Here is an 11734-nt window from a genome sequence, read left to right as displayed (position 1 = left end):
TTTCGTGGTCTCTCAGGACCGATTGGCCCCTTTATGTGGAAGTTTAGGGGACTGCAGGCAGGCAGGTTCCCAGGGCTATGCTGACTGCTGGGAGGCGGGTTTAAACTGGGGGAGCAGGGGCTGCTTTGGGAGGGAACAGGAGTGCAGGGAGACTGTGGCAGGAAGCCTGTTTACAGAAGCAGAAAAGGCTGGTTAGCTCTTGCTGCCAGTAGAGCTTCTGCTTATTTCTAGCTCATTGTTAGTATCTTTCTATTTTCTCGGGCCTCCTGGCCTGGGCCTGCTCTGGGTCATTTTCCTCTTCATATTAACCTCTTATCAGATAGATCTTTTTCAAATATCTTTTTCCATTGAAGAGGTTGCTTTTTTGTTTTGTTGATGAGCAACCCAAGTGTCCACTGCTTGATGAATGAACCAAGAAGATGGGACATATATGTACAATGTAATATTCGTTGGCCATAAAAAAGGAGATCTTCCCATTTGCAAAAACATGGATGGACCCAGAGGGTATAAGGCTAGGTGAAATGAGTTAGAGAAAGACAAATATGTGATTTTATTCATATGTAGAATTTAAGAAGCAAACAAAGAAAAATAGACAAAAAAAGACTCTTAAATAGAAAAGACTGGTGGTTCCCAGAGGAAAGTCAAGGGCTGGGGAGGTTGCTGAAATAGATAAAAGAGAGGAAGAGTCCACCAATCTTCAGGAGCACTGAGTAATGTACAGAATTGATGAACCATTATCTTGTACCCCTGAAACCAATATAAGACCGCATATTAATTGTACTTCAAAAAATTCGTGAGAGCACAGGTTTTCAGAAAGGTAGTACCTTGCCAGGAATGGACAGAAATCCCTGTACCGATGGATGAAAGATTACCCCAAACTTGGCTGTCACAGAGAGGCAAGGCAAGGGGCTCAACGTCTGGAGACACTTTGCCCTTCTTTTCTCCCACTTTTTGGGTCTCGCAGGATAATCACAAATCCTTACCACTGTTTCTCAACAAGGGCTCTCACTGACACTAGGAGGAGCTGTTTCCGGAAAAGATACAATATGCTAATCTTCCTGTTCTACCAGCTCTGCCAAACATAGCGGAGGGGACAGTGCATCCATCTCTTAGATCACAGGGAGCTTTTTGGACTAACAAAGCTTTGGGGAAGGCCCCTCTTCACAGCATTCCAACAGCAGAGTGGGGAGCAGGCCCAGGCATTCCAAAGGCTTCCACCCTCCTCCCAAACCTTCCATTGCCCCAGCATCCTCTGAGGTACATTTTAGCAAACCAGGTATTGCTGCTGATTTCCTGCTCCCCATTAACCCCAGCAGTACCTGGCCCTGCTCTATGGTGGATCCTTACTTTGGCGCCACGAAAGGTAAGAATTGGTTTTCATAAGACTCAAACCACCACTCTGTACTTCTTTGTCAACTTTCCTTCACTCTTGTTGATTTGTCTTTTTATTCGCCTTTCAGGTAGCAGGCAAAAATATCAGAAATGCCCTTAGAATGAAGCAGAAATTGTAGCTACATTTGTATTGTCATCTAAATTATGGCACAAAGTCTAAATGCTTTTAAATTATCTGACTCTAACCAGTCCTATCCAAGGTCACATTTTAAGGAAAAAAAAAAATGGTACTAAAGTGAAGACCCATTTTAGGATGGCACACACTTACCTTAGGCACTTCACAGAATCCTAAATGCAAACAATTGCTTTCCTAGGTTAGATTAAGTGGACAGTCTAATTTGATCTGGGATATATAATAGGGGACAATCACTAGGTTTTTCTGGGGCTCATAAAGGAAGTTGTGGAGAGTGTCCTGTCCAGGCTGCTGGTCCTGGGGCATAGGTAGAATGGGGTATGCAGAAGGCTTCATAAATGTCAATCTAAAAAAAAAAAAATCCTATGACAAGAGGAAAGGGATCTAAACAGTAGTAGTGATTCATTTAAAGCTTGCTCGGGGCTCTAGCATTTGCCTAGGGACCTGAAGTGGAAATTTTAAAAAGATTCATGAAGGGAATAGCAACAATTGGAATTCTCTAGAAACACTTGGAGAAAAGTAGTCCAGAGTTTGGTTTTTGAGAGGGATGCATTGATTTGAGTTTAAAAACAGCAATCTTGGTTAGTTGGTACAGTGTTTCAATGAAAGGGAGATAAAAGTAAATAAAACATGAAATTACAAGCCCTTCTGGAACATGACGATATAGCTTAAAGTTTCATGTTGCTTGGATTAAATAAGCTCCACTGGAGATCAGCCTGCAGGGCATTAGGTGCTGAAATGGGGCTATCTAGGGAGCTCTTGTTCAATGAACCAGAAAATGAAACTAGACACAAATGGTAAAACAATAACAACAACAAAAAAAAACTTGTTAGTGGGAGAAAAGCACTCAATGTCATTATGCTTATGAAAAGGACATTCTTAACAAACACTTCCTACCCCCAAAGCCCTCCTAATATTTAACCAGAATAAGCTGTGCTACATTTTGCAAAAGTTTCCTGGGGGATCTTCTATTTATGTGCTCCTGTACCCAGTGTTATATGTGCCTCTATTCTTGCCAAAGGAATTACTCTTGCCCTTCTATTATGTCTAGACTACATAGAAGTCTATAGACTTCTATTCAGTGATGAAGTCTTAGAATATAAGTGAGGCTCTGTGGTAGTTGATGACCAAGAAAGAATTTTTTGAGATGTCTTTGGTGCAAAATTTGCACAGAGAGAAAGCAGACTTTCAATCTTATACCAGTTTACTTTAAAATCTGTTTATTTTCATCTTAGTCCACTCTGACCAAACCTAAAATTCCATTCTAAAATTTTCCCTTCACAGACCTTCTACAACTTTCCTTTGCATTCAGATTTTGTCCCAAGCCATCTTCCCCAGCAACCATCTTATTTAGGACAAAATTACCTTTTACCTTCAACAACAGTGCATTCCTATCAGTCATTTAGAATTTTGCATTCTTTAGAAACCTTAATCTCCAGTGAAGACTAAAGAGGAACCAACTGTGAACTGTTATATCAGAATTCTTTACATGGCAAAATTGTGACTCCATTAAGCACAAAACATGTTTACCAACAGATTTAAATATCCATCATTTCTTTGCAATAAGAAGTCAAAAGCACTGACCTACGTCTAGTAATTAATAATTTAGCACTTTATTCTATTTGGAAAAGGCCTAGATGTCCAAGACCTTAAATCCATTTATCATCTAAGTCCAAAGACTTTGAAAGCTATCTGAACAATTACCCATGAAAACTTTTAGACAATGAACCAACAGTTTAGTCATTTTTATTTTTTTTGCTAACAAATTGCAACAGAGAGCATATTAGCTTTTTTGACTTTCAGCAAACCTCCAGAGTTAGATTCACATTCAGTGCTGATAACTTTAAAGACACGTCTATCTTAATTAAACCAACAAACTTAACTTGGTTTAAATGCTGATTGACATTCCACTTGGGCCCATCCCACTTCCAGTGTTTATCTGAGACACGAGTGGGGCAATCTGGAGTGGGAGATGTGAGGTCCAGGGGGTGCTTCTTGCTCCCTGACCATGAAGAGAGGAGCTGTGGTGCAGGAGGCACTGAGGATGGTCTAGGGACCATCTCTAGGGAGATTCCTAAAGAACTTTCATGTGTTAAGGAGGACCTGTAAGAAACCGGATACCAGATGCCTTACCATTTTCAAGGTTTTTCCCTCCAGCAAGGTATTAACATCAAGATAGTTGGGGGAATTCCTGGAAGAGTTTCCCCCACGTCCCCTCCAGGAGTGGGGGGCTGGGGGGAGGGTGCAGGTGTCAGCTTGTGCTGTGTACTCAGCTTGCCTTCTCTTCCCTCATCAATAGTGGAATAGGATTCCAAAGGGTCAGAAACAAGAAAGTTTTCATTTTGTTTTCCATATAATCATTCTCCCATTCTGCCTAATGATATTGCATGGCGTGTTTTTACAGGGCAAACCTCAAAGATACAATCTGTGCTTCAAGCAATGTGATAAATTAAGTGTCGTAGAGATTTTTTTATGGAACAATGTAGCAACCCTTCCCGGAATGAGTACATGGCACCAATAAAATGTTCTTTTGGCCTCCCTGAGTTTGGCAGCGCTGCACACTCATACTTCCAGTGGGACAGTTTATCATTTGGAATGAATTAGCGTCATACAATGTGATGGGTGATACAGACAAAACTGGCAGGAGTAAAATAAGTCAATCAACATCGAGTATTAGAACCATGTTAAAAATATGATAGGAGTGATTCTGTCCCATAAAGGCCATAAAGGAGATGTTCATCATTCTGAGAGACCTCTGAAAAAAAAAAAAGTTGCTGTTATTTCTTTTTATATACTTTCCTATATACCAAAGGAAAATGGGAGTTGTACAAAATTTGTTGGAATTATTGGCAAACATATTCAGAGAAGGAGAATGTAATATTCTTTATAAAGTTTGCAGTATGTGTTTGGGGGATTTTCTAAAAATAGTTCATTTTAAAGATATGTAGATAGAGATCTTTGGTTTTTTGAGTAGTGTAAATGTTATTAAAATCCCAAAGAATGACAAGAAGAAACTGCTCTGTAAAATTTCCAAGAATCTAAGAAGTAGCAATCATCCTTACATACCACAGTCATCAATAGAAAATCATACCATTGTACATACAGAAAGTCACCCAGAGATCATGAAATTCAGTTTTCTACTCCCATTATCCTGTTGCCTCTCTCATTCAGCAAGGGACATGAGACATTCTACTCAGGGTAAAACAATAGGGATGCATTTTCTTTTTCCCTTAACAACCTCCCCACTCCCATAGCATTCATGACTATTGTGAACATTGCTGCTGTAAACATTCAGGTGCACATACCCCTTCGGATCACTACATTTGTACCTTTAGGGTAAATACCCAGTAGTGCAATTTCTGGGTCATAGGGTAGCTCTATTTTCAAATTTTTGAGGAACCTCCATGCTGTTTTCCAGAGTGGTTGCACCAGCTTGCATTCCCACCAACACTATTTGCCCTTGCTTCCCTTGTCTTTGGCGATGTTCCTAGGAAGAATTTGCTGCGGTGGAGGTCAAAAGGTTGCAGCCTGTGTTCTCCTCAAGGATTTTGAAGGATTCCTTTCTCACATTGAGGTCCTTTATCTGTTTTGAGTCTATTTTCGTGTGTGGTGTAAGGAAATGGTCCAATTTCATTTTTCTGCCTGTGGCTGTCCAATTTTCCCAACACCATTTGTTGAAGAGGCTGTCTTTTTTCCATTGGACATTCTTTCCTGCTTTGTCAATGATTAGTTGACCATACAGTTGAGGGTCTATTTCTGGGCTTTCTACTCTGTTCCACTGATCTATGTGTCTGTTTTTGTACCAGTACCATACTGTCTTGAGGATGACAGCTTTTTAATAGAGCTTGAAGTCTGGGATTGTGATGCCACCAACTTAGGCCTTCTTTTTCAATATTCCTTTGGCTATTCGAGGTCTTTTCTGGTTCCATATAAATTTTAGGGTTATTTGTTCCATTTCTTTGAAAAAAGATGGATGGTACTTTGATAGGAATTGCATTAAATGTGTAGATTGCTTTAGATAGCATAGACATTTTCACAATATTTATTCTTCCAATCCAGGAGCATGGAACATTTTTCCATTTCTTTGTGTCTTCCTCAATTTCTTTCATGAGTACTTTAGAGTTTTCTGAGTATAGATTCTTAGCCTCTTTTGTTAGGTTTATTCCTAGGTATCTTATAGTTTTGGGTGCAATTGTAAATGGGATTGACTCTTTAATTTTTCTTTCTTCTGTCTTGTTGTTGGTATAGAGAAATGCTACTTATTTCTGTGCATTGATTTTATATCCTGACACTTTGCTGAATTCCTGTATAAGTTCTAGCAGTTTTGGAGTGGAGTCTTTTGGGTTTTCCACATATAGTATCATATCATCTGCAAAGAAGATAGTTTGAATTCTTCTTTGCTGATGTGGATGCCTTTAATTTCCTTTTGTTGTCTGATTGCTGAGGCTAGGACTTCTAGTACTATGTTGAATAGCAGTGGTGATAATAGACATCCCTGCCATGTTCCTGACCTTAGCAGAAAAGCTTTCAGTTTTTCTCCATTGAGAATGGTATTTGCGGTGGGTTTTTCCTAGATGGCTTTGATAATATTGAGGTATGTGCCCTCTATCCCTACTCTTTGAAGAGTTTTGATCAGGAAGGGATGCTGTACTTTGTCAAATGCTTTTTCAGCATCTATTGAGAGTATCATATGGTTCTTGTTCTTTCTTTTATTGATGTGTTGTATCACACTGATTGATTTGCGGATGTTGAACCAACCCTGCAGCCCTGGAATAAATCCCATTGGTCGTGGTGAATAATCCTTTTGATGTACTGTTGAATCCTACTGGCTAGTATTTTGGTGAGAATTTTCACATCTGTGTTCATCAAGGATATTGGTCTGTAGTTCTCTTTTTTGATGGGATCCTTGTCTGGTTTTGGGATCAAGGTGATGCTGGCCTCATAAAATGAGTTTGGAAGTTTTCCTTCCATTTCTATTTTTTGGAACAGTTTCAGGAGAATAAGAATTAGTTCTTCCTTAAACGTTTGGTAGAATTCCCCCGGGAAGCCGTCTGGCCCTGGGCTTTTGTTTGTTTGGAGAGTTTTGATGACTATTTCAATCTCCTTACTGGTTATGTGTCTGTTCAGGTTTTCTATTTCTTCCTGGTTCAGATGTGGTCATTTATATGTCTCTAGGAATGCATTCATTTCTTCCAGTTTGTCAAATTTGTTGGCATAGAGTTGCTCATAGTATGTTCTTATAATTGTCTGTATTTCTTTGGTGTTAGTTGTGATCTCTCCTCCTTTAATTCATGATTGTATTTATTTGGGTCCTTTCTCTTTTCTTTTTGATAAGTCGGGCCAGGGGTTTATCAATCTTATTAATTCTTTCAAAGAACCAGCTCCTAGTTTTGTTGATTTGTTCTATTGTTTTTTTGGTTTCTATTTCATTGATTTCTGCTCGGATCTTTATGATTTCTCTTCTCCTGCTGGGTTTGGGTTTCTTTCTTGTTCTTTCTCCAGCTCCTTTAGGTGTAGGGTTAGGTTGTGTACTTGAGACCTTTCTTGTTTCTTGAGAAAGGCTTGTACCGCTATATATTTTCCTCTCAGGACTGCCTTTGCTGTGTCCCACAGATTTTGAACCGTTGTGTTTTCATTATCATTAGTTTCCATGAATTTTTTCAATTCTTCTTTAATTTCCTGGTTGACCCATTTATTCTTTAGAAGGATGCTGTTTAGTCTCCATGTATTTGGGTTCTTTCCAAATTTCCTCCTGTAATTGAGTTCTAGCTTCAGAGCATTGTGGTCTGAAAATATGCAGGGAATGATCCCAATCTTTTGATACCAGTTGAGACCTGATTTACGACCCAGGATGTGATCTATTCTGGAGAATTTTCCATGTGCACCAGAGAAAAATGTGTATTCTGTTGCTTTGGAATAAAATGTTCTGAATATATCTGTGATGTCCATCGGGTCCAGTGTGTCATTTAAGGCCTTTATTTTCTTGTTGATCTTTTGCTTGGATCATCTGTCCATTTCAGTGAGGGGAGTGTTAAAGTCTCCTACTATTATTGTATTATTGTTGATGTGTTTCTTTGATTTTGTTATTAATTGGTTTATATAGTTGGCTGCTCCCATGTTAGGGGCATAGATATTTAAAATTGTTAGATCTTCTTGTTGGACAGATCCTTTGAGTGTGATATAGTGTCCTTCCTCATCTCTTATTATAGTCTTTGGCTTAAAATCTAATTGATCTGATGTAAGGATTGCCACCCCTGCTTTCTTCTGATGTCCATTAGCATGGTAAATTCTTTTCCACCCCCTCACTTTAAATCTGAAATGAGTTTCTTGTTGGCAACATATAGATGGGTTTTGTTTTTTTATCCATTCTGATACCCTGTATCTGTTGATTGGAGCATTTAGCCCATTAACATTCAGGGTAACTATTGAGAGATATGAATTTAGTGCCATTGTATTGCCTGTAAGGTGACTATTACCGTATATTGTCTCTGTTCCTTTCTGATCTACTACTTTTAGGGTCTCTCTTTGCTTAGAGGACCCCTTTCAATATTTCCTGTAGGGCTCGTTTGGTGTTTGCAAATTCTTTCAGTTTTTGTTTGTCCTGGAAGCTTTTTATCTCTCCTTCTATTTTCAATGATAGCCTAGCTGGATGTAGTATTCTTGGCTGCATGTTTTTCTCATTTAGTGATCTGAGTATATCGTGCCAGTTCTTTCTGGCCTGCCAGGTCTCTGTGGATAAGTCAGCTGCCAATCTAATATTTTTACCACTGTATGTTACAGACTTCTTTTCCTGGGCTGCTTTCAGGATTTTCTCTTTGTCACTAAGACTTGTAAATTTTTCTATTAGGTGATGGGGTGTGGACCTATTCATGTTGATTTTGAGGGGGGTTCTCTGCGCCTTCTGGATTTTGATGCTTATTCCCTTTGCCATATTAGGGAAATTCTCTCCAATAATTCTCTCCAATATACCTTCTGCTCCCCTCTCTCTTTCTTCTTCTTCTGGAATCCCAATTATTCTAATGTTGTTTCGTCTTATGGTGTCACTTATCTCTCAAATTCTCCCCCATGGTCCAGTAGCTGTTTGTCCCTCTTTTTCTCAGGTTCTTTATTCTCTGTCATTTGGTCTTCTATATCACTAATTCTTTCTTCTGCCTCATTTATCCTAGCAGTGAGAGCCTCCATTTTTTAATGCACCTCATTAATAGCTCTTTGGATTTCAACTTGGTTAGATTTTAGTTCTTTTATTTCTCCAGAAAGGGCTTTTATATCTCCCGAGAGGGTTTCTCTAATATCTCCCATGCCTTTTTTGAGCCCGGCTAGAACCTTGAGAATCATCATTCTGAATTCTAGATCTGACATATTACCAATGTCTGTATTGATTAGGTCCCTAGCCTTCGATACTGCCTCCTGTTCCTTTTTTTGTGGTGAATTTTTCTGCCTTGTCATTTTGTCCAGATAAGAGTATATGAAGGAGCAAGGGTGGCAAAGACCCCAGGAAAATATGCTTTAAACAAATCAGAAGAGACCCCAAATCATGGGGCGGAGAAAGGGGATAAAAAGAGGTTCAGAGCTCTTCTGCCGCCATTTTAAATCCAGCTCCATACAACGCTCCGCTGCCGCCGGGACCCAGACTGCGCGCCAGCACCCGCCCCCCCCCCGCCGACAGCTCCCACCATGGAGGACATGAACGAGTACAGCAACATAGAGGAGTTCGCAGAGGGATCCAAGATCAACGCGAGCAAGAAGAAGCAGGATGACGGTAAAATGTTTATTGGAGGCTTGAGCTGGGATACAAGCAAGAAAGATCTGAGTATCTGTCCCGGTTTGGGGAAGTGGTGGACTGTATGATTAAGACGGACCCGGTGACCGGAAGATCGAGAGGATTCGGATTCGTGCTTTTCAAAGACGTGGCTAGTGTCGACAAGGTGTTGGAACTGAAGGAACACAAACTGGATGGCAAATTGATAGACCCCAAAAGGGCCAAAGCTTTAAAAGGGAAAGAACCACCCAAAAAGGTGTTTGTGGGTGGATTGTGCCCAGATACTTCGGGAGAACAAATTAAAGAATATCTTGGAGCCTTTGGAGAGATTGAAAATATTGAACTTCCCATGGATACAAAAACAAACGAAAGAAGAGGATTTTGTTTTATCACATATACAGATGAAGAGCCAGTAAAGAAATTATTAGAAAGCAGATATCATCAAATCGGTTCTGGGAAGTGTGAAATCAAAGTTGCACAACCCAAAGAGGTATACAGGCAGCAACAGCAGCAACAAAAAGGAGGAAGAGGTGCTGCAGCTGGTGGACGAGGTGGCACTAGGGGTCGTGGATGAGGTCAGGGCCCAAACTGGAACCAAGGATTTAATAACTATTATGATCAAGGATATGGAAATTACAATAGTGCCTATGGTGGTGATCAAAACTATAGTGGCTATGGCGGCTATGATTATACTGGGTATAACTATGAGAACTATGGATATGGACAGGGATATGCAGACTACAGTGGCCAACAGAGTACTTATGTCAAGGCATCTCGAGGGGGTGGCAATCACCAAAACAATTACCAGCCATACTAAAGGAGGACATTGGAGAAAACAGGAGGAAATTGCTAAAGTTAACCCATCTTGCAGGACGACATTGAAGATTGGTCTTCTGTTGATCTAAGATGATTGTTTTGTAAAAGACTTTCTAGTGTACAAGACACAAGTGTGTCCAACTGTATATAGCCACCAATTAGTTTTCTTTGTTTTTACTTTGTCTTTTGCTATCTGTGTTATGACTGGATGTGGATTTGTGTTTATACAAATTTTATTCGTATGATTTCATGTTAAACCTCAAATAAATGCTTCCTTATGTGATTGTTAAAAAAAAAAAGAGGTTCAGAAAAAAAAATTAAAAAAAGAAAACGAATAAAGAAAAAATATAAAAAAGAATATATATACATATATATTAGATAATCTAGTTGGAAAGAGTAAAAATTTTAAAAATTAACAAAAGAAGAAAAAAATTTAAAAAAAAAACAAATTAAATTAACTGCAGGACTAATGAATCATGGGGAGAAAGCCATGAGTTTAGTGCTTTGCTTTCTCCTCCTCTGGAGTTCCGCTGCTCTCCTTGGTATTGAACCTGCACTCCTTGGTAGGTGAACTTGGTCCTGGCTGGATTTCTTGTTGATCTTCTGGGGGAGGGGCCTGTTGTAGTGATTCTCAAGTGTCTTTGCCCCAGGCGGAATTGCGCCACCCTTACCAGGGGCTGGGCTGAGTAATCAGCTCAAGTTCACTTTTGGGAGCTTTTGTTCCCTGAATGCTTTTCGTAGAGTTCCGGAGGACAAGAATGAAAATGGCAGCCTCCCAATCTCTGGCCCAGAGGTGCCAAGAGCTCAGGGCCCCACTCCTCAGTATGCCCTCAGAGAATAGCACCCAATAACTCCCGTCTCCCTGGCCTCTAGCCATGCTCTGAGCTCACCCAGGCTGCAACCAGCTCAAGGTAACCCCGGTCTGTGAGCTCACTCCTCAGCTCTGTCTCTGTAGCCGGCTTCCACGTTCTAATACCTGCAACCTCTGTGAGACTCAGACACCCCCGACCCTTCTGTGACCCTGTGGGACCTGGGGCCACGCTGACCCTGCGTGGGCTTCACCCTGATTTAGCCTCTGGAGCGATGTCCCTCAGCAGAACAGACTTTTAAAAGTCCCGTTTTTGTGTTCTGTTGTTCCATCGCTTGCCGGGAGTCGGCCCCTCCCCCCGCGGTCTATCTTCCCATCGCTTTGGATTCACTTCTCTGCCAGTCCTACCTTTCAGAAAGTGGTTGATTTTCTGTTTCTAGAATTGCTCTTCTTCTTCTCTTCAATCTCCTGTTGGATTTGTAGTGGTTTGCAATGTTTAGATAAGCTATCTAGCTGATCTCCTGCTACCTGATGTAGCTTCAGCCTGCTACTTTTACGCCATCATACATAAACCAATTTTTAATCCCCCTTTATCTTGGGAAAGTTGAGTCCTTCAACAAAGACATCAAGATAAATCCAGGAAGAATCATAATAACCTTCCTTGCCCACACTAAGAATTCGTAACCACTTTCCCATCTTCCTCTTCTGCCAGTGTTTCTGTGTATTTGTGTTTGTCCTGGTAGTATATAAATCTTATACTTGGGGTTCTTTTTGATGAGGTCCTTTTTTTTATTTTGCTTGTATATATATGTATTTTTCTCTTGTC

The 11734-nt window shown here is 40.2% G+C and overlaps 1 pseudogene; it reads left to right on the top strand.

The window, feature by feature from the left end:
* The first annotated feature begins 9175 nt into the window (after nucleotides 1-9175).
* LOC116595457 lies at nucleotides 9176-10399 on the top strand (annotated as a pseudogene).
* Nucleotides 10400-11734: the final 1335 nt, after the last annotated feature.

This window comes from Mustela erminea, chromosome 7, assembly GCF_009829155.1.
Source record: "Mustela erminea isolate mMusErm1 chromosome 7, mMusErm1.Pri, whole genome shotgun sequence".
NCBI lineage: Eukaryota > Metazoa > Chordata > Mammalia > Carnivora > Mustelidae > Mustela > Mustela erminea.
The sequence above is the reverse complement of the archived record's forward strand: the minus strand, read 5'-3'. Positions and strand labels throughout refer to the sequence as shown.